The sequence below is a fragment of the Miniopterus schreibersii genome (genome assembly GCF_964146895.1).
Source record: "Miniopterus schreibersii genome assembly, chromosome: 13".
In the NCBI taxonomy this organism is placed as follows: Eukaryota; Metazoa; Chordata; class Mammalia; order Chiroptera; family Miniopteridae; genus Miniopterus; species Miniopterus schreibersii.
The window spans coordinates 42252731-42275437 of NC_138113.1; the positions used below are offsets into that span (position 1 = coordinate 42252731).

Here is a 22707-nt window from a genome sequence, read left to right on the forward strand (position 1 = left end):
TCATAGCACTAGAGGCCTACCTCAAAAAGCAAGAAAAATTTTTAGTAAACTATCTAACCCTACAACTTAAAGAATTAGAATGTTCCCTTGTGAAGCTGTCTGGACCAGGGCTTTGTTTGCTGGGAGTTTTTTTTATTACTGCTTCAATTTCATCAGTTGTTAGCCTATTCAGGTTTTCTGATTCTTCCTGATTCAGTTTTACATGATCTCACCCATATGTGGAATCTAATGAACAAAATGGACTGAGGAACAAAATAGATCCAGAGACAGAGAATCATGAAACAGACTGATGAATCTCAGCGGGAAGGTGGGGGTAGGGAAGTGGGTGGGGAGAGATTAATCAAAGATCTTATATGCATATGTGCATAACCCATGGACACAGACACTAGTGTGGTGAAGGCCTGGGGGGGGGGCGGATGATGTGGGGTGGAGGGGATCAATGGGGAAGAAAAGGGAGGATATCTGTAATACTTTCAACAATAAAGATAAATTAAATAAAGAAATTGGCCCAGTCGGGCGTGGCTCAGCAGTTGAGCATCGACCTATGCATCAGGAGGTCACGGTTCAATTCCCAGTCAGGGCACAAGCCCCGGTTTCGGGCTCGATCCCCAGCAGGGGGCTTGCAGGAGGCAGCCCATCAATGACTCTCTCTCATCATTGATGTTTCTCTCTCTCTCCCCCATCCCTTCCTCTCTCTGAAATCAATAAAGACATATTTTAAAAAAAATTGCTCCTTGAAGCTCACATTCTTCTCTGCCTTCTACACCCCCTAAACCTACCCTGCCATCAACAGATCCCTGGGGGCTGGGGGAGCACCTGGAAGCTCAGATTTGAAACCACAGTCATAAATGAGTGTTGGGCCCTAGAACAATCTAGAAAGCTCAGGGAACATCTGAAATAAATGCCTAAAGCTTCTCTAAAGGTGAAACTTGTTGGGAATATAACCAGAGGCAGTAAAAGGTGTCTACCGGAGGGGGAATAATGAAATGAATTTCTACTTATTCAATGCTCACTTTAGGTACATTCTTTTAATTCTTGCAATAGCTATGAAATGGGGAAAATTACAAAAATCTACCTTGGAGGGTGTTGGGAATTGAGCTAATGTATGTAAAATGCCTATGGCGATGTGGCCTATAATAAATGTTTGTTGATTTTATGGTCTTGCCCTCAGTCGGCCAAGAAGTCCCACCAGCCTAGGAGGGTGTGTGCTTATGGGGTCAGGGCCTCCAGCCTCACGACAGGTGGTGAGTGCTGAGAGCTCACATTTATCAGGAAGATTCTTCATGTGGGGTTAAGCAAGCTAACATGGAAGTTGAAACTCTTGGGTCCAAATCTGGTTTTTCCAATTACTAGTGTTTGCATCGGTTTCCTCATCTGTTGAAAGCAGATGATGATAATGATGATGAAGACAAGGATTCCACCTCAGGTTGGTGGAAGCTTAAATGAATCGATGCACGTGAGTATAGAGCACGTTGGAACCGCTCACGAATGTTAGCTGTTACCGCCACGCTTTTCCCCTTTGCTATTTCTGCACCTAGTGAGAGAAGCATCAGTCACTCCAACAAGAGTGTCCCTCACCCTTTTCTTTCTTTTTCTTCGGCTTAGGATGTTTTGCCTTCCCGGACCTGCTGAGTCAGAAAGTCTGTGGTGGGGACCAGCAATCTGTATCTGAATGTGTCTTCTGGAGGGTTCTGAGACATCCTCCAATTTGAGAACCACTGTTAGAGATCAAACCTCTGGAATCACTTGTTTAAGAAACTCGTGCTCTCTAGGCTCTCAGAAGTCCTATGTTGTGTATGTAAAATAGATGCTGCCACAAATCACGACCCCTGGAAAAAGTTTCTACTTGCTACACTAATACACCATGCTAGAGACAGCATCATTTTAAATGTCCCTGGACCACTTTTACAAAGAACTTTGGGTCATGTATTTAATTCCCTTTTAAATTCTAAAGGGGAAAGTGCTTTCATATAGTTGGCAACTGTCATATGTAGTTTGTGTGAGATAGACCTATTTTGTGTTACTATAGAGTACTCATTCATTCCAGTAATCACTATTCAGCTTTTTGAAGTATTGATTTATCAGCTACCAGTTTATAGCAGTCTTTCATGTGTTAGGAAAGAACAGATTTGCCTTAATTTTCAAATTTTATTTTAAAAATAAGCCTTTTTGATGCTATTTGGAAGTTTATACTTGTAAAAAATTTGGGTGAGTTAGGAGATATTTTCTTTAGCACTTAAAAAATATCTGGAATTCCCTTGACCTTCTCTCACATTGATGCCAAGATAGGGGAAGACTTTCCAGGATTTTGCTGCTTTCACTAAGTTCTAGATTTCAGGTACAAAGAAATTATACCCCAGGTCCTGGAGGGCTTGCAAGATAGAGGACTGGTCCCAATGGTGCTCTTTGGGCCATTTTAGGGCAGTGACAGAAGCCTGGAAGAAGAGAGCTGAATAAAAGTCATTTGGATGCTCAGGGGGAGAAGAACACAGCTTGTTCAAATACCACTGGCTGAGTTTGGCTTCAATCCCAGACAAGTTCTAGACTAGATTATTTATAATAATAATAATAATAATAATAATAATAATAATAATACACTTGGTGCAGGAGCTATGGGGCCCAGAGATGTGCTTGAAGTAGTGGGTGCACCGTCATGTTTCATGGTTCTAGCCCTGGTTTTGACCATCACAATACCATTTTATCACCCAACAGCTGGTGCTACCAAGTAGAATATGCTGTTAAGGCTATTAACTAGGGTGGCCTTACAGCAGTAGCTGTCAGAGAAAAAAAAAGTGCAGTAATTGTCACAGAGAAGAAAATATTTGACAGATTATTGGATTCTAGCACAGTGACTCACTTATTCAAGATAATCGAAAACACTGGCTGTGTGATGACTGGAATGACAGCTGCTAGCAGGTCCCAGGTACAGAGGATGTGCTGTGAGGCAGCTAATTGGAGACACAAGTAGGGCTATGAGATTCCTATGGACATGCTGTGTCAAAGAACTGCTGATATTTCTCAGGTTTACACGGAGAATGAGGCTGAAATGAGGCCTCTTGGTAGCTACATGATTTTAATGGGTATAGATGAAGACCAAGGCCCTCAGGTGTACGGGTGTGACCCTGCAGGTTACTACTGTGGGTTTAAAGCCACTGCAGCAGGAGTTAAACCAAGTCAACCAGTTTTCTTGGAAAAAAAAAAAGTGAAGAAAAAATTTGACCAGATATTTCAACAGACAGTGGAAACTACGATCACATGCCTGTCTATTGTTCTATCAACTGATTTCAAACCTTCAGAAATAAAAGTTGGAGTAGTTACAGTTGGAAATCCTAAATTCAGGATTCTTACAGAAGCAGACCTTGACGTTCACCTTGTTGCTCCAGCAGAGACCAAACATTGTAGTTAGTCTGCCAAATGCATGAGGCCACTTGCCTGTATGTTTGGTAACAACAGGCCGATATCATGGAGGACCCTGGATTGAAGAAGGGACCACTCCCACTCCTCCTGCTGCTGAAGGGGTTAGGACTCTAGAAATAAAAACAGTGCTTTTGGAAAAAACAACAATAATAGTACAGTTCGGGAGCCTTTTTTTTTTTATAAAAAAAATGTACCTTTATTGATTTCAGAGAGTGGGGAGAGAGGGATAGAAACATCAATGATGAGGGAGTCATTAACTGGCTGCCTCCTGCACGCCCCTGACTGGGGATCGAGCCCGCAACCCAGGCATGTACCCTGACCAGGAATTGACATCCGAGTGGCTGATGCTCAACCACTGAGCCACTCCCGGCCGGGCTCAGGAGACTTTTGAAAAAGCAGCAGTCATGGGCATTCAGCCTGAGATTTCTAAAAACAAAAGATGTCAGCATGACCTTTTTCTTTTCTTAATATTGTTTCTAGAGTCATCTATTAAGGAAACATGATAGACACAAAATCTGGAGCATAATAGAGACTCAACCCATATTTGTTGACTGAACAAATGGAGACTTTTGCGGCTTTTGATAAGGTCTTTAATGACCTGATTGATACAGTGATAGCACAATGCAGGCTGGATGCAAGGGCAATTGCTGGGTTCGAATAGCCCAGAAAATGCCATGCGTACCAGCCTGGAGGCAGAGTCCTAATGCTCGGCCCTCACTCCCAGGAAAACTCTCCACGACATGGATGCAACCTAGAGAACAGGCTCTTTGACTTGTGCTGGGCAGGACAGCATATGTGCTGAAGGATGGAATCTAGATCAATACACTTTACCTAGCAATTTTTAAACCTCTTCATTTCCTCCTGAATATAAGCAGCATCTGCTTATTGTAGGCAATTTGAGAAACACAGGAAAGATTAAGGAAGAAAAAAGAGAATTCATGATAGTCCTTCACCCAAATATAACCACTGCTAATTTGTTAGTGTATTTTTTACAGTGTTTGTTTAATGTATACACTTAAAAAAAATCTAGATGAGTTAATTTTATAACTCTTTTCACTTAAACTAAACTCTTTTAAAGTATAATGATTATATAACATTCTATCATATCTGGGTTGGCTCTCCACATGTTCATTTGCTGAGCCAAACGAGTAGTAGCAAATATAGTAGCAAATATTAATATGGTATTTTTCTAAGGCCCAATACTGTTCTAAGGGCTTTACATTTATGAACCTTTTTAATCCTCAAAATAACTCTATGAGGTATTATTATTATCCTCATTTTACAGATGAAAAAATTGAGGCATCGGAAGTTTAAATAACTCTCTGTGTTATTTGCTCCAAATCACCCAGATGTTAAGTGGTGAGAGACGGAGGCTTCTCTCTTCTGAAGTCAGTTTTGGTAGTTTACACTTATCACTTGTTATTGGAATAATTGAATTGCCATCTGGAAAAAAAACTAGGTTGATTTTCATATCACGTTTTACCTTAGTATAAATTCCAAATGAATCAAAGACTTAAATATAAAAGATAAAATCTTAAATATGCAAAAACAGTGGTTCTCAGTGCTGGCTGAGCTTTAGAATCACCTGGGGAATTTACTTAAGAATTAACTATTTAGCCCTGACCAGGTGGCTTAGTTTGTTCGAGCATCGTCCCATGCACCAAAAGGTTTCTAGTTCGATTCCCAGGCAGGGCTATATAGAATGATTGTCACTGTGTGAAAACAGCATAATTCTATGCATGTAGTAAAATGATGTTGTGGATTCCATCCCCAGTTGGGGTATGTATGGGAGGCCACCAATCAATGTTTCTCTTTCACATTGATGTTTCTCTCTTCTTTCCTTTCTCTCTAGAAGTCAATGGAAATATCGTCCCCTGAGGATTAAAAAATAATAAAAAAGAATTATCTGTTTAAATTAGAATCCCTGGAGGTAATGGAGGTATTGGTATTTTAAAAAAGGCCTCTCTCCTCCATGATTGGAATGCAGTCAGTGCTGAGAAGTATTGGCAATAAATAAATAGTGTAGAATATTTTTAAAATCTGGGGAAAAAGAATGCTTTTTAATATGTTACATAAAACTCAAAAATTCTAAAGAAAAAGCTGATAAATTTAGTAGTGGCCTGTTATTGTTTATTGGGTGTGGAGTTTTGGTTTCGGAAGGTGCAAAGTTCTGGCGAAAGATGGTGGTGATGGTTGCTCAGCAATGTAATTGCATTACAAAAACATCATCAGCACAAGGAAAACATAAACAACAAGTAGGAAAAAATAGGTAACCTATCATAAAAGGAACTTATAAAGAGTTTTCACATGGGGGTGGGATGGATGTGGGGTGGAGCGGATCAATGGGGGTAAAAAGGGGACATCTGTAATATTTTCGACAATAAAGATAGAGAACTTAAAAAAAGTAAACACATAACACGCTGTATGGTGATACTATTGTATCATTTGACATATAGAAATTCTAAATATTGTGTATTTCTTATATCATTTTGATATTTTAAGGATTGAGAGCAATTGATTAAATTTTCACAAAGAATTTATTATTTCACTTTGAAGTTTCTAGATCCACTTAGTTCAACACCATGCAATATTGCAAAGAGATCTTAAAAAGATCTGGTTACTATGCTTTAGATATACAGACTATTTCTGGATGATACATAAGAAACTGTTAACAATGTAATTTTATGTAAAAAAAAAATAGTTTACAAATATTCAAGAAACCTGTGTGGCCCGGCCGGGCGTGGCTCAGAGGTTGAGCGTCGACCTAGGATCCAGGCGATCGGGGTTCGATTCCCTGTCAGGGCACATGCCCGGGTTGCGGGCTCAATCAGTGACTCTCTCATCATTGATGTTTCTATCTCTCTCTCTCTTCCTCTCCTTTCCTCTCTCTGAAATCAATAAAGATATATTAAAAAAGAAAAGAAAAAGAAGAAGCCTGTGTGGTTATCTCATATGCAGTCTTAGCAAGGTGGCTGGCTTAGTGCAACCCTTTTTATATGGTAACTGAAAAAGCTCTACATCTTTGTGGACAAGATGAAGAAATTTGGGTTATTACAAGGTGAATTATTTGTACCACACTATCTAAAGATAGTCCATTTATAAATGGCATATATGTGAGAATAAAAAAAATAAAATAATAAAAAAAGAGCTTCCACAAATCGATAAGAAAAAGAGCAACTCGATGTAAAAATGGGTAAAGTTATAAAAAGACAGTTTATAGAAAATACGAAAGGTTCTTAAACATATGAAAAAAGACCATTCTCACTAATTGAAAGAGAAAATGAAATTAAAAATACACTAAGATATCATTTTCACTTAGGTTGAGAAAGATTTTATAAAGTTGGCTAATTCAACGTGTTGGTAAGGGCCTTAGGAAAAAGTCATTCTTATTTATTGCTGGTGGCAATAAGATATAACATACATTGATATATTTTCTAAGGTGGGCAATATCAATTAAAATTCTCAATGTGCACACAATTTGATCTCATAATTCCACATCTAGGAACTTATTTTACACAACTATTTATATACAAAATGACATGTGTATAAGATTATTAACTACAATATTTTTGAAATAGTAAGAGATAGATCCAAACATCTAGCAACTGAAGAATTGTACTTTGGAGTACAAGGGAGGATGTTAAAAAATAAGACATATCTAGATATGCTATATAGGATGATTGTCATTATGTGAAAATGGCAAGTTTAAAACAGAGAAAGGTATAAAATAGACATAATTCTATGCATGTAATAAAATGGTAAGAAAAGTGTCCTCTGGGAAGAGGACTGGGATATGAAACTGACATTTTTCATTGTGTGTTTTCTTAATATTGATTTTTAAAGAAAACCTTCTGAATGTTTAACCTCTCCAAAATAATTCTTTTGTCTTTCAATACAGCTTCACTGAGGAGAAAAAGTACTATAAAATGGAATCTGGTGGAATAAAGGGTTTGTTGTTATCTGCCTTTGCTTTAAAAAAAATTAAAAATTGATTTTAGAGAGAGAGGAATGAGGTGGGAGGAGAGAGAGAGAGTGAGAGAGAAACATCGATCTGTTGTTCCACTTATTTATGCATTCATTAGTTGATTCTTGTATGTGCCCTGACAGGGGCTCGGACCTGCACCCTTGGGGTATCTGGACAATGCTCTAACCAACTGTGCTATCTGGCCAGGGCATGTCTGCTTTTGTTTTTAAACAGCTGAGGGGAGGACCTGAGTATGTTCACGTGATGCAGGGGTAACATCAGAAGAAAGGAAAAGGCTGATGAGGCCAGTTATTTGGGGAGTGAAATCAGGATCAGGAGAGAAGCCCTAGCCTTGGGCAGGAGCAGACACACCTCCTTCCCTAAGATAAGGGGAGGATTGGTCCCTAGAAAGATAAAACTGGGGGCAAGAGGGTCCAAAGAGCTCAGAAGAGATTAACATCCTGGTAGGCAGGTGAAAACTAGACAAGTAGGTGTGCATCCCTTGAATACAGCAGTGGTCGTGTGGAGTCAGCTGGTTCATTTGCTGCTGGGTAGTCGGATACCATGGCTACTTGTTGTTGAAACCTCCCAGTTGGGCTTTTAACTCCCAGGGCAGGCTGCCATCCAGAGCCTTTCTTTCCATGTTGTCTGGGTCTGCTGACAGACTGGGTGGACATCTGCACCAGGATCTTCAGAAAGGCATTGGTTTGGAGCTGAGTCCTAAGATGTGCCCTGGGAGAAATTGTGGTTTCAAAGCCTGTGTCAGGCCCTTCACTTCTGAAAGATGAAGTTCTAATGGCCTTGGAATGCTGCCTTGACGAGGGCTTGACTGGGGTGGTGCCTTGTCCAGAGGAACTGGGAGACTGAAGCTCCAGCCACACGGCCTTGATTTTCTGAGGAAATGAGATAGTTATCTGCTGCTAGTGAGTCAGAAGATGGTGGCTTTGGGAGTGGGGGCAAGGGAGGGGTAAGGGGGGCAAAAACCAGTGGTTAAAATTTAAAGCAACTGTTGTGTGGAAGCAAGCAAGCACTGGGGAGGCTCAGAAGGTAATAGCTAGCAGCTTTGAGGGCCCCACAAACCTTCCGCGATGGCCATCCATGTGGCTGAGTTTTCTCTAGCAGTTTTCGCACCCGAGGACACCGAGCAGACAGTAAACAAGGGAAGGAGCTGGAGGATTGGAGGTTTCAGAGGGGATGAGGCCTGAGGAGAACTGGGGAGAGGGAAAGGAGTTATGCCCTGTGGTTGCCTCTTTGTCAACCTAGTGGATTAGACCCCCTTTCATGTCCAGGGCAGGGAGCCCCATCCCATCCCAGGCCCACTTCTCGCCATCCCCAGGGCCTGAGATGGTGCCTGATCAGGTGACACATGTGGAATTCTTCCTGAATTACTCACTGACCCTGTAAAAACAAAACCCACACAAATAAAACCAAACCAAAGAAAGCCAAAGTAGTTATCACTTGATTAAAGCTGTAAGGAATCTTTTATCTCAAATGGCAATATCCAGCTTATTTATCTAACTTGTTCACCAAATTTGTTTGCTATTTCCAAATATGAAAACCAATTGAAAAATTAATCAACTGCATGTATACTCCAAGAACTGAGCCTTTCAGGCTTAGTGACCATGGGGTAATGGATGCTGTTGGCAGGGTGCTGTGGGACTTCCAAGGTACTAGATTGTGTTCAGTGCTTTTCCTAAGAAACACAGGGTGCTGTGGGACTTCCAAGGTACTAGATTGGGTTTAGTGATTTTCTTAAGAAACATAGTCAAGGATATGCTCACAGCAATAAAATGTTCCCTTACGTATATCAAAACCACTTTCAAAGGAAGAAGATATTGAAGATCTGTTTTTAAATATGTTCCAGGCTATGATTATGATAGCAATAATTTTCAGGACTCTAAGAGTCCCCTCTCCTTTTCTAAAAGCAGTTTCATCTCTGGTGCTAGAAATTCCACACCTGGTGATTCACTGCTGCATACCTCTCTCCCAAAGTGCATGTGTTTTGGGGGTGGGAGTTGCGGGAGGAGGGTTCTGTAGAGGGAGGGGAGCATGCCTCTGGGCGGGGTAACACTTTGTGGCTTGCAGCTCAGAGAAACCAGCAGACACTGGGTGTGTGAGGAATGCAGAAGGGAGGCTCTTAGAAGTGATTTGGAGATGGATGGGTGTCCTCCATAATTGGGGAGGGCCTACACTTCCTCCCCTCCAGGCTCTGCTCTGGTTCTCTCTCACCTCCTTGAGCAAAGGAGCTTACTATAGCCATCGAGATGCTCTCATTTGCTCAGCCATTCATCCAACAGTATGTAAGCACCTGCTGCATGCCAGCTCCTGTGGCAGGAGGAGGAAGGTAAAGGTGCCCAAGTTCTGGATCTCCCTGGATGGTCCGCAGACATGGGCACTCAGTTTCTGCTGGCTCAAGGTCCCACGGATGTCTTGGATATTATTATCTAAATACCAGGATTAACAACTGACTCCTGAACCCTGAACCTGTGAGAGACAGCAGTGTCCTCCAAGGACCTGGGAAAGTGCACATGCCAGGCAGCACGTAGCTGCTAGGGCAGGGATGATGATGTTGCTATGGAAACAGCCCAAGCAGCCTTTCCTGCAACAACCTCTAGGTTTCTTTCTTTGTGCCATTGGTTCCAAGGACACACTTGCATAGCTGTCTCCTTTTTCTCATCTCTGGGAGTTGTTGACAAATGGAGTGGGGAGAGGTTGAGTGGAGCCTGAATAGGAAGACAGCTGGTGGGTGGTGGGACTCCCAGCAGACCAGTGGGACAGTGGCTCATGTCCCAGCTCACAGCCTCTGCCACTGTGGCTGAAAAAGCCCCTCAGAGCTGATCACATTACACCACACCCACTGCCCACCCCTCTTCCTGCCCCCATCAGGCTGCATAGCATTTAGGAGCAAGGCCAGTAAAAGTAAGATTATGTAATTAAGCCTCGCTCAGTTTCCCAGAAGCCAGGAGCAAGAGTCTGGGGACTGAAGCTGTGCACTATAGCTGCAAGAGTATTGGAATTGGAGTCAGGAAGCCTGGATTCTGGCCTTAATCCTGACTCAGTTTGCTCATCCAGAGAACAAAAGGGCTGAAATAGACCAATGATTCCAAAGTGTTGCATCAGAATAATCTGAGAATCTATTAAAAATGCAGATTTCTAAGCCCAACTCCAGGGAGTCCTATTAAATATGTCTAGGCTGGGCCCTGGGAATCTGTATTAAGGTGAATATGAATTTAAACCATTTGGAGAGCCTGTTGATATATTTGAAATAATTAGAAACCCCTTTAGAGTAGTCACACCAGGACTGTGAACCACTGAATTAGAGGTAAACGTGAAGTACACTGAGATAATTGCAGAGAATATACTAAGATTATGTTATCTGATTAATCTGAGGCCTTTATGGCAGTAATGCCACTTACTTCATTATGTAATGTCTTTTAGTAAAAGAAAAAAATGACCATCATTGAAACCCTCTTTCAGAGGCATGACTTCAAGGCATCAGGAATGGACAGGCATTCATCCAGCTTCTCCTGGGTGAATGTGACCTACCAACTGCCACACCGGTGCTGCAAGAGGTGGGGTGGGGGAAATAAAGTTCCTAATACTTTCTCGAAACTTTCCTTCCTTCACTTTAGTAAGTCCATTTCCTCTGGGTCTTTTCAGACTCTTTGGGTTTTTATTTATTCAACAAATATTGAGTGAATGCATATATGCAGCCAGACTCTGCGCTGGGCACTGGGAGACAATGAAGAACAGGGCTCTCGACCAAAGGTAATAGAATGTCCTGAGTACTATGAAGGTACCGTAGGAATACCTAGGATGGGTTCTCAGCTCTGGCTGGTCTGAACTATCTTCTTGCCTTTCTCCTGCCTCTAAGTATGGGCATTCCCCAAGGCTCAGTCTTACACAGACATAACATGGAATTTATTGGCAAGAGGATGGAGCAGAATAAGGTTGGCCATGACCAGCAAAGTGGATGGACTGAGGAAAAGGAGGTGGCCCTGGCAAGAAGAATCTCACAGTTGGCGATGAGAAGTTCAGACTGGAGGCCAATCAGCATCAAGAAGGTCCAGAGAGCTCGGAAGAGATGAATATCCTGGTAGGCAGGTAAACACTATACAGGTAGGCATGTATTCCATGAACTCAGCAGTGGTCGTGTGGGCTCAGCCTCTGGGTTCTGGGGGAATGACTATGGTGGTGCCTTGTCCAGAGGAACTAAGAGACTGAACAGGACATTCAGGCATGGACACAGATATGGGGCATGATGGGGGTGGAGGGGAGATCAGTGAGAGAGTTTCTGAGGAAATGATATTTGAGCTGAGATCTGAAGGATGAATAAGGCTTAACTAGACAAGAGAGGAAGCAAAATGTGGAAGCCGTGGAGAGAAGAGGCTTTCAATGCTCGATTCCTGAATAGAATCAACAGGCTCTCTTTCTAGGGAGAATTAACAAGAGCTCAGGAACCTTACATAACTGGGTTTTGGTTTCTTCCTAACCAAAGAGAATATTAATGGTCATTGTGCAGTTGATTTGAGGGTCTTGAGGTGGCCAATTTGAAGGGCCCTTCTTCATCCCTTAGGGATGGCTAGGTAGCAGGAAAGAAAACAGGAGGTGCTCGGATGTAGTTATATATTTTACTTCCACAAAGGTATGTACCTTATAATAGATTGTTATTTTTGCTTTAAACAGTCAATTATATTTTAATCATTTAATAAAAGAAAGAAAGATTTAAAAGTATTTTTTCCCATATATTTACCATTTTTGGTGATTTTCGTTCCTTCCTGTACATCTGAATTTTCATATGGTATTACTTCCTTATCGCCTGAAGAACTTCCTTTAACATTTCTCATATGTGGATTTCCTGATGATAAATTCAGATTTCATTTACCTGAAATATCTTTATTCCAGCCTCAGTTTTGAAGGTTATTGTCACCGGATATAGAATCCTAATTTGACAGTGTTATCCTTTCAGCGCTTCACAGATATCATTCTATTGTCTTTTGGCCTCTGTCATTTCTGGAAAGAAAGTAGTCATCATTCTTATCGTTGATTCTCTCTGTATGCAATGTTTTCTCCTCTTTTGCAGTTTTACTAAGATTTTCTCATTCTCTGCAGTTTTCAGAAATTTAACTGGTAATGTAGTTTTCTTTGTATATGTCATACTTAAGGTTTGCTGAGCTTTTTGAGTCTGTAAATTGATGTTTTTAATAAAAGTTAGAAAAAATTTTGTCCGTATTTTTTCAAACATTCTTTCTGCTCAATTGTCTCTCATATTTTTCTGGGATTCCAGTTGCCTATGCCTTCTTACTATCTCACAAATCATTGAAATTTTCTTCCTTTCTTTTAATGTTTTTTTTTTTCATTTCTTTGTGCATTAGTTTGGATAATTTTTATTGACTTATTGTTAAATTCACTAATCTGTTCCTCTACATTGTTTAATCTACTCTTAATCTTATCCAATAAATTTTAAAAAATCAGATATTAGAATTTTCAGTTTTATAATCTCCATTTAGTTATTTTTAAAATAATTTTCATCTCTCTCCTGAAACTTCCCATCCTTTTATCCATCATATTCACCCAGAGATGCTTTAACATATTTATCATTGTTATTTTAGAACCCTGTCTTTTAATTCCAACATATGAGTTGCCAATGTCTGTGTCCATTGACTGTTTTCTCTTGACTATGGGTCACAATTTCCTGCTTCCTCGTAAGTCTGATAATTTTTTGTGATATATTTAATATTGGATATTATATCACAGAGGTGGTGGGTTTAGCTATCTTACTCCAAAGAGGGTTGAGTTTTGTTCTAGCTAGAAGTTAAATTACTGGTGGATCACTCAGTTATTTGGAGGCCTCATTTTTGCTCCATTATGACAGGGCTACTTTCCCCTTAATCCTAGGGGTTAGCCCTTAGTCTTGGGATATATTTCTTACTCCTAAGATATGGCACTTATGGGGTTTTGCTGGAAAAGTAAGGCCCTTTAAATTAGTTTGAAGTTCAAACTTAAAATTCAGTGTCTTCAGTATCAGACAGTTCTTAAAATGTCTGCATATACATTTAGCCTCTTAGTTATTGCTCTCTGCTGGGTTTCTTGGATTTTTTTTTTCTGAACATGTTCAATTCACAGTCATACAAGGACTTGAGGGGGATTTGCGCATAGATTTTGGGGTTCCTCCTCTGTGGCTCACTTCTTTCCAGGATTTTCCCCTTCAATGTCCAGCTGCTTTCCCAAACTTTGACCTCTGACTCCTTAGCCCAGTAAGGCTGATGCTTTCTACTTGAGCTCTGTTCCCATGCACCATGCCACACAATCCTTAGGGGATAGATAAGATAAATATGGATCTAATGCAGCATATTTTTTTCTTTTAAAGCTCAAATCCTTTATAGTTTCTATCTGCTCATCAGTGTTCTCTTGTGCCTTCAAAAAGTTTTAAAAAATATTTTGTCTAGAATTTTAGATTATCCAATATCCCAATATATCACCAGAATAGGAATGGATGAAAGGGGAGTTCATTCTTTGCATCTGACTTAAAAGTTGTGAATCCAAAGTAGAAGTGATAAGAATGACTCTAAATGATACACTTGGAACTCAAATGAGCCAAATATGGCCTTTTTAATAGAGCCTAGAATCAGCACTCAGAACTATGATGATGGAAACCAGTTAGGAGGCTGGGGTCTTTATGTGGGTATGTGTTGAAGTCTCATTTTAGAGGGGTGGCAATGGAAACAGCGATGGGGTTTAGCTAGGAAGTGGACAAACTTTGGGTCTGGTTGAATAATGAGGACAAGAGACAGAGAGGACCCTTCAGTTTTAATCTTGGAGGGTAAAATGATAGCACAACTCTTTAAAAAGGCACAGAAATTGAGAAGCGTTGTTACAGGTAGAGGTGACGACAGTATCTGTGACTAGTTCACCCGGCGGAGACAGTGTTGGGGTCAATTAGGGTAGAAGTGGTTGTCTCTTCCAGGGACAAGGTATGGAGGGAGACAAGTGGAGACCCAGGGACTGATCCTTGGCAAATACTGGCAGTTAGAAGATGGGGGGAGAAAGTGGAACCTTCAACAAATCTAGAGGAGGAAACGGAGAGGTGAAAGGGGATCTGTAGGAGAACCAGTTAAGAGGAAAGTTCAAGAGAAAGGGGGCCTGAAAGCTCAGGAGCTCAAGTTGGGACTAGGCAAGGAAAGGCCACCAGAGGTAAGCAGGTGGTCAATTGTGACTTGGTGAGGGTAATTTCTGGAGAGTGATGAGAACAGAAGTCAACACAGGAGATTAAAGAGGAAGTGAACTTAATTATTTTATTTATTTATTTTGTATCAATAAAACTTTATTTACAAAAGCACCACAGTGGATTTGGCACATCAGTGATAAGAGAAGACAAAATTAACTTAACATTAGCATAACATGCAGGTGATATAATTGTCTACATGGAAAATTTATTATTATTTTTTCTTTATTTTATTTTATTTTTCCCCCATCACCATTTACCCTCCCTATACCTTCTTCCACCTCCATCCACCACCTCAGGACCCAGCAATTCCACTTCTGGGGATTTATCCATGAACTTAATTATTTTAAAAAATGTTCTCTGCCTTTAATGCAATCCTATCCCACGAATTCCACTCTCCAATTCCAGGTCAAGCCCTTAGGTGCCTCCAGTCTCTGAAGAGACTGGTGGTTGCACCTGTTGCCATGTGGGCTTAACTGGGTAGTTTCAACCCTCTGGGGATTAACCACCCAGAAGAGGACTTGGCTCTGGGGAGGGAGATATGAGCATGCTACGGGAGCAGCCTGGCCTTCCCCTGTTTGGAAGATAAATGTGTTCCACCTCAGAATTTTAATTTGGGCCTTGCAAACATTTAGCTAAGATGACAGATAACACTTAATTGCACACCTATCTTCCTCAAAGCATTTAAATAAGATTCTCCCAGACTGGCTGAAGATAAAGCAGAAGGAAGAATTTGTTTCCTAAGCACCATTTTTCCCTCTTACAGTCTTAGCATTAGCTTTTGGAGCTGGTCTTGGATGGGATTAGCCTGGAGCTTGATGTGGACACAACAGGTTTTGGCCATTGATTATGGTGCCCCAAACTGATAGGTTAACGCATGGATTAACTGAGTGTGGACAGAAGGGTGGACAAAGGTGGGGACGAGGTGAGGATGCTCCCTGGGTCCAGGTTGATGAATGAAGAGGCCATTAAATAAGACAGAGAATATAGGAGTAATAATGCATTTGGGGAAAGATATCATTACCTCAATTCTGAACTGTTTGTTGAGGGATAATTTGAGATAAAACCGTTCTTTTATTTTGATTTTTGTAAACATTTTTTTGATGTGGTGTAACTAGTAATAACAGCAACAAGATTTTTAAAAAGTCTCTTCATAAAAGTGGCTAATAGACACTTTAAAAATTTTTTCTTCAAAATATTCCAGTCTTTTTTTCAGATAAAGGAAAGGATCACTTAATTCTAGTATAATGACAGCTTCCAACTTCTAGGACCAATAGTGGTCCTATCCCAATCCCTCTACTCTCTGCTAGCCAAGCACAAGAATGAACACAGAAATTAGGGTGGGTCTGAGCTGGTCCTGGGCAGGAAGGTGGTTAGCTGTGGAAGACTGGCTGAGGCATGGTGGGGTGGGGTAGGTTGGTATTGCTGCATGGAGAACTAAGTAACTCCCTCAAAGGATCGTTGGGAGGTTTAGGTGAGTTAATATCTGTGATGTGCCCAGAGCAGTTTCTGGCACTTAGAAAGAGCTATATAGTTGTTTGCTATTATTATTGTGTCTTTTAGAAGTATTTGCATTTTTAAAAGAAACTCTAAATGCAGAAGAAGCATTGGTGGCTGGTATAGCCCAAAGGATGAATTATTAATGACTGAATTCCAATATCTTTCAAAATACACCAAGAAGGCAATCAGTGTCACTCATGACTCAGATCGGGTGCTATTGTGCTGGATCTGAGAGAATATTTAGGAAACCTGCATGAGCAGGGAGGGTGTTTCTTGGTTCCAAGTGGCCAGGGAAAATGTCACCTTCTGTTTCCTAGAGAGAAAACACTTGGGAGATGGCCACACCAACTCTCTTGTGAGAGTAGGAGGGAGGAAGTGACTCAAAGTGATGCTGAGTCCATCCATTCTAATAGCCTGCACCTTCCCATGGGCCAGAAACTTGAGAAATTTTCACAGCACTGGATGGAACTTTGCAGAATTAAAAAGGGTTCTTCTTTGGATTAGGATCAAGAAATGAGGACATTTTCATTTAATGAGAAGATCACATGTGGTCAATAACAGAAGTTAGGAGTTAGGAGAGGGAAGTGTTCTTCACTATTAATCTTACTGGTAATAAAATGTTACATTATCTGTATTGGTCCAGGTTCAGTCAGGGAAGTTGAATCACTATGGGTATTGTGGAATAAGGAATTTAGAGGAATTATACTTTACACAATTATGAGAGTGTTTGGGAGAGCACAGGTCTGAGAAGGGGATTGAAGAGTCACTAACCAGCCCTAATGCTGGTAATTGAGCTGAAACTTGCAGGAAAATGGGGAGGATGGGCACATCCTGCAGCTGGAGTTGCCTTGCAAGGAGGGTTGGTGTAGAAGTCTGTGGAAGGTGGAGGGTTTGGCATGGCTAGTACTTCTGCAGGTTTGAAGTAAAGTGTCTGGTGGTGGGACCTGGGCTCACTACTGGTCCATAGGGCTGGCAATTGGGAAAGAACTACAAGAGGAGCTAATCCTGAAGAGAATCAGCCTGTGAGTGTCTCTCACCTTCTCTAACATGTGAGGCCTTTAGACCCCAATGGCTGCTGCTTATGCCCCCATATCTCATTCAACTTCCCCTCTGAGATCCACAATCATATAGTCAAGGGGATTTTGTGAGACATAGTTCCCATCATAGAGAAGTTGATGACAGAACAATTAAGCACATTTATAATGATGTAATACAGTTCACAGTTTTTTTTTGTTTACATTTTTATTGATTCCTATTTTGCCTCATTCAAAAAAGGATTTCTGAAGCAGCTTGGAGAAACATTTGCAATTGAGTGAAAGTTTTAAAGAAAGTGATGGAGGCAAAGGAAAAAGTGTAGGGCAATAAAATAATTCCAGGGTAGTGTTAGTGTTCAAGAAATTCATCTAAGAGTCTGTTCATTGAAGATGGGGCTATAGATTTGGCTTAGAGCATCCTCAGAGCCCAAGCAAATATTTTGTGATAAGGATTGTCTCAGAGGAGTGGTTCAGATTATCCCGGTCCTGAGACCTAAGAGAAATATCTCCTGGGATTCTCAAAAATAGCCCTGCAATAGTGACTTGGAACTATTCAATGAAAGCTGTTCTACAAGAGGTGAACGCGAAGTAGATCAAGCATGAACCCCAGGCTTTCTGGTCTCTATCCAGACTTTCTCCTGCCAAAAAAGGGTCAGGAGACAATTTCTAAACATTATATCTAGATGAATGGATGATCTGCATATCTTTCAAGCCAAGGGTTGACAAACATTTTCTGTCAAGGGCGAGATAGTAAGTAAATATTTTAGATGTTAGGGCCATGAAGTTTCTGCTTCAGCTAACTCCTCAGTGCTGTCATCGTGGGGTAAAAGCAACCACAGAGAATCTGTGAACAAATGAGTGTGGCTGGGGTCCAGTAAAACTTTACTAAGGAACACTAAAATGAGGATTTCTTATATAGTCATGTGTCACAAAATGTTATTCTTTAGAGTCTTTTTTCCTCCAGCTACTTAAATGTGTGAAAACCGTTCTTAGCTTGTGGACTGCAGCCATACAGAAACAGGCAGCAGCAAGCTGGGTTTGGCCCACGGGCTCTGGTTTGCTGACCTTTGCTTCAGATGATCCTCTATAAACAGTGATTTTTAAAACTGACTAAGAAAGTGAGAGGTGAAGTGTTTGAGGTTAGGTTAGGTAACAATACCTACTGTAATAGACAAATCTCAAAATCTCAGTGACTTACCATGAGTGTACTTCTGCTCATGTAAAGTCCAAGCAGGTGTCCTTGATGGGTGGGAGACTCACCTCCAGAGGGTGACTCAGGGACCTGGGCTCCATCCACCTTGTGGCTCCACTCCCAATTAGCAGATAGAAGACGACAAGGTGATGGTGGGCCTGCTTCTCAATCATATCAGCCCAGAAGTGACACACACAATTGACTATGTTTAGATGCAAAGGGGTGGGTGGGGGTTGTGCTGAGAAAGAGAGGAAATGGCTACTATCTGAAAATGATGCTCCCTTGTGAAAGGGAGTGGTAGTCTGTGTTGGGTGCTAGCTGTCCCTGCTGCAGTGATGTTCTTGGGCAAGAGCTTGAGTGTAGATAGTGAGGCTGACGAAGGGTGGTTCTTGAACCACAGTGAGTGTAGAGAGGACATTCTTCTATGAAAGTTAAAGCTGCTAATCACAATACACAGAGGGCCAAGACTATGAACTGAAAACCACTCTGGGTGTGTCCAGTACAAGCTCTAACATGCAAGTGAAAGCTTCAATGTTTTTCATTCAAAAGCATGATTGTAACATATTTTTTCTGGAAATACTTCAAAGAGTTGTGACCAATTTCCCAATATGGCCATAAAAATTCATCAACAAAGAACCCAGGGAATTTGTAGTATTAAGCAGTATAACCTCTTGTTCAACCTTCCAAGAATATAATCATCTTAATTAAAAAACTATTTCTGTGTGACTGAGGGATTCTCAGCCTTGGCACTCTTCCTATTTTGGGCCAGATAGCTCTGGCATGGGGGCTGTCCAGTACATTACAGGATGTTAATAGCTTCCCCAGTCAGCTTCTAGGTACTAGATGCCTGTAGTATTCTCTGCCCACCCTGCCACACCTCACTCCTCTAGTTGTGACAACCAACAATGTTACTGGACATTGTCAAGTGTTCTCTGGTGGGGTGGGTTGCAAATTGCTTCAGGTTGAGATATATTGAATAGCTAAATGATAAAACTTAACAAATAAAATAGTTGAAAGTGAGCCAATGAAATGTTGCAGGACTAAAGCCATTAATGACTATGCTGATTCTAGAGTGGTTGTCTTGGGTTCTTGGGTCATGCTTTCTAACAACTAAGAATTGGGGTGATCTGTTAGGACCTCTCTTAGTAAAAGATGATAGCATTCAATCAGCAGCATAGACCAGAATGTCTGCCTTTACTACATTCCTTTCAATTTTCAATAGCAGAGGGTATTCAGCTACACATCCTAAAGTGGTTCCTTGTCAATACATTTAAAGTAAATAAAATAAAGTCTATTGTATTGGGACTAATATGCACCAGAATTTACTTGCTTGAAAGTAGTCTCCAATCTGCTGGATTGTTCCTACCAACCCTCACCCTGGAGGTGGCTGTAAGTCACAGGTTCTAAATACATGAATATAGCTCAGAGCCCCTGACCTTTCTATTTTCTGGTTTCAGCCTCAGAGGCAAAGATATGATCAAATAATGGTTGAAAACTGCATCCATTTCTAAGTGTATGTTCTACAATGTGATGGAGAATGCCCTTGGTGGAAACAAAATAAATAATAAATGTTAGTTATCTTTGTTGTTATTATTGCTATTATTATTACAACTGTCAATCATCACAGAGTAGCTTTGCTGAAAACTATGCAGGCTGGTAGTATAGAATATCTCCCTGCCTCCTAGTTCATTAAAGAGGAAATTTGAACAGAATACAATCCAGACTCTTTAACAGGGCCTTCAAGACCCTGAGTGATCCAGCCCTTGCCCAAATCTAACTTGATCTCGCCCCATTCTGCCCCTGGTTCACCAAACTCTATCACCTAGGCTTTTTAAAGTTCTTCCACGTTTGGCAATTTGGCTTCAGTGGTTCTGAGGTGGGCCCAGGAATGGGTACTTTTTCCCACTGGTTCTGATGGGCCAACAGGTCTGCAAATTGTGCTTGGCTCAGACTTAACCTGGCCCCAAAGCCAGACAGCTGCCAAGTGAGGTAAAAAGCAGGTGCTCTGTGAGCCCAGGACTTCTTGTTCATGGATGGGGAGGCTGTTGTTTGAGCAGCAGTATGGGGGGTGAGGATGGACTTGCTGAGAGCGTGGGGGCAGAGGGTTCACCCCCCCCCCCCCCCCCCGGGAAGGCAGAGCCTAGCAGGCAAAGTGAATATGCAGTTTCCACTTCAGGACCTCCCTGTCCTAACTGTGAGGGGTGTGGGATGAGTTCAAGGCCTCAGCTCAGAGCCAGACACTCCAGGGAGGAGTGGAATCTCATGGGGCGGGGGGCGGATAGGGTGGGAGTGGTGTCATCTCTTAAAATAAAATGTCCCTATTGTCAAAATTCCCTTCGGTGGCCTGTGTTAGCTCATGAAATTTAAAGTCCATGATGTGCATATACTACCCTGTTTAGGGATTCTTTTGCACACTAACATTTAACATTTAAGAGCCACTTTAAAAAAAAGAAAAGAAAAGAAAAAGAGCCACTAATGATGGCAGCACAACCTTGCAAATGTAATGAATGCCACTGAATTGTACACTTAACAATGGTTAAAAATGAGAAATTTTATGTTATGTCTAGTTTACCCTCCTCCCCAGAAAAAGAACCACTGGGCTGAACTAAAGGATGTCAAAAAAAGGAAATCTACATGTGGATGTGGGACACTAAAATAATTCCCCTTTAACCTCTAAAAGAGTATGGGTGGAGAATTCCAGAATTCTTGCAGGATGTATTTGAATCATTTTGTTTTTTTCTTTTTGAACTTTTTATTATGGAAAATAAAAAAAAACACATTTAAAAAGTAGAGAGAATCAACTAATGAATGCCCTTTGAATCCAGTACTCAGCTTCAATAACCATCAATTTTTGCTGTTCTTGTTTACATGTTCCTTTGACTTTTCTTTTTGGAGTATTTTAAAGCATATCACAGGGTCTTAAGAGTTGATCCATAAACACTTTAATTATTCTATTCTAACATTAAGATTTCCTAGCTTAAATCTCATTAAGTGATTCCTTTGATGCTGTAAAGATTAAACAAAATAAGGGGATTAGGCTAAAAAGTTAGCTCATGTTATAGGTGGTCCTGCGTTAACAAGTTTACACCTGACCTGGAAAAACAGGCCATTGATAGAAAATAAGACTGTGCAGAATTAAAGGTTACACTCTCCAAACCACAGATGCCAAAGGGCAGCCAGTGTATATTCTGGTATAAGACCTGAATCCTGTGTGTGTCAGCTGCACGGGAATCCAAGAGAGGGCTGGGTCTCTGAGCCAAGCAGTTGAAGAGGTCAAGATAAGAAAGACGCCAGGAATGGATCTGAAATAGACAATATTGTCTACACCACTGGTCTGGGCAATGAAAATTTGGTGTCCCTCACAGGATCATTTGCAACTGGCAAGCTTTAGAGGTCTAGACTCCCAGTCTTTTGCATTCTAACCTTTTGTCCTATATTACCCTCTCTTTGCTCCTATAAACTTCTTATGCCTCTGGTTTCCATCGCAGACTCTCTATTCCAGGTCTCTCCATAGGTGTGCTTCCCTGCTTCTGCTGCAGAACCTTCAGGACTCTGCTCACACTGGGCACTGGGAAGATGCTGCCCATCAGCCTTCCTCCAGTCTCCTGGTTCTTCCTTCCTTCCTTCCTTCCTTCCTTCCTTCCTTCCTTCCTTCCTTCCTTCCTTCCTTCCTTCCTTCCTCCCTCCCTCCCTCCCTCCCTCCCTCCCTCCCTCCCTCCCTCCCTTCCTTCCTTCCTTCCTTCCTTCCTTCCTTCCTTCCTTCCTTCCTTCCTTCCTTCCTTCCTCTCTCTCTTTCTCCTCCCTCTCTCTCTCTCTTTTTTCTTTCTTTCTTTCTTTCTTTCTTTCTTTCTTTCTTTCTTTCTTTCTTTCTTTCTTTCTTTCTTTCTTTCTTTCTTTCTTTCTTTCTTTCTTTCTAATATGGTTTTATTGATTTTGAAGAGAGAGGAAGGAAGAAGAAGGGAGGGAGGAAGGGGGAGAGAGAGAGAAACATTGATAGGTTGCCTCCCATACTTGCCCCAAACTGGGACTGAACCTGCAACCTGGGCAGGTACACTGACTGGGAATCGAACCAGTGACCTTTTGGTGCACAGGATGACGCTCAACCAGCTGAGCCACATTGGCCAGGCATCTCCTGGTTCTTTAGTGGGGCTGGGTGGAGCCCACTGCTGCTGTTTGAGACCAGTGAATCTTGTACTTGCTTTTTGGGCTTGAACTAGCCATGGACCCAGAAAGCCTGTTGGGCAAACCCATGTAAGTGATGAAGGCAGGACTCCAGTGACTAAAAAGCAATGAGTAGTGGAAGGAAGGAAAGAAGGAAGGGAGGAAGAATGAATTAGGAGAACAGTTGAGGCTATTGAAGAGATTGGTGGGAGGG

General features: G+C 41.4%; 1 pseudogene across 1 annotated transcript; it reads left to right on the top strand.

The window, feature by feature from the left end:
* The first annotated feature begins 2653 nt into the window (after nt 1-2653).
* On the top strand, nt 2654-3406 carry LOC308566255 (proteasome subunit alpha type-6 pseudogene; annotated as a pseudogene). Its single transcript has one exon. The product of its transcript is annotated as a proteasome subunit alpha type-6 pseudogene (transcript).
* The last annotated feature ends 19301 nt before the right edge of the window (nt 3407-22707 follow it).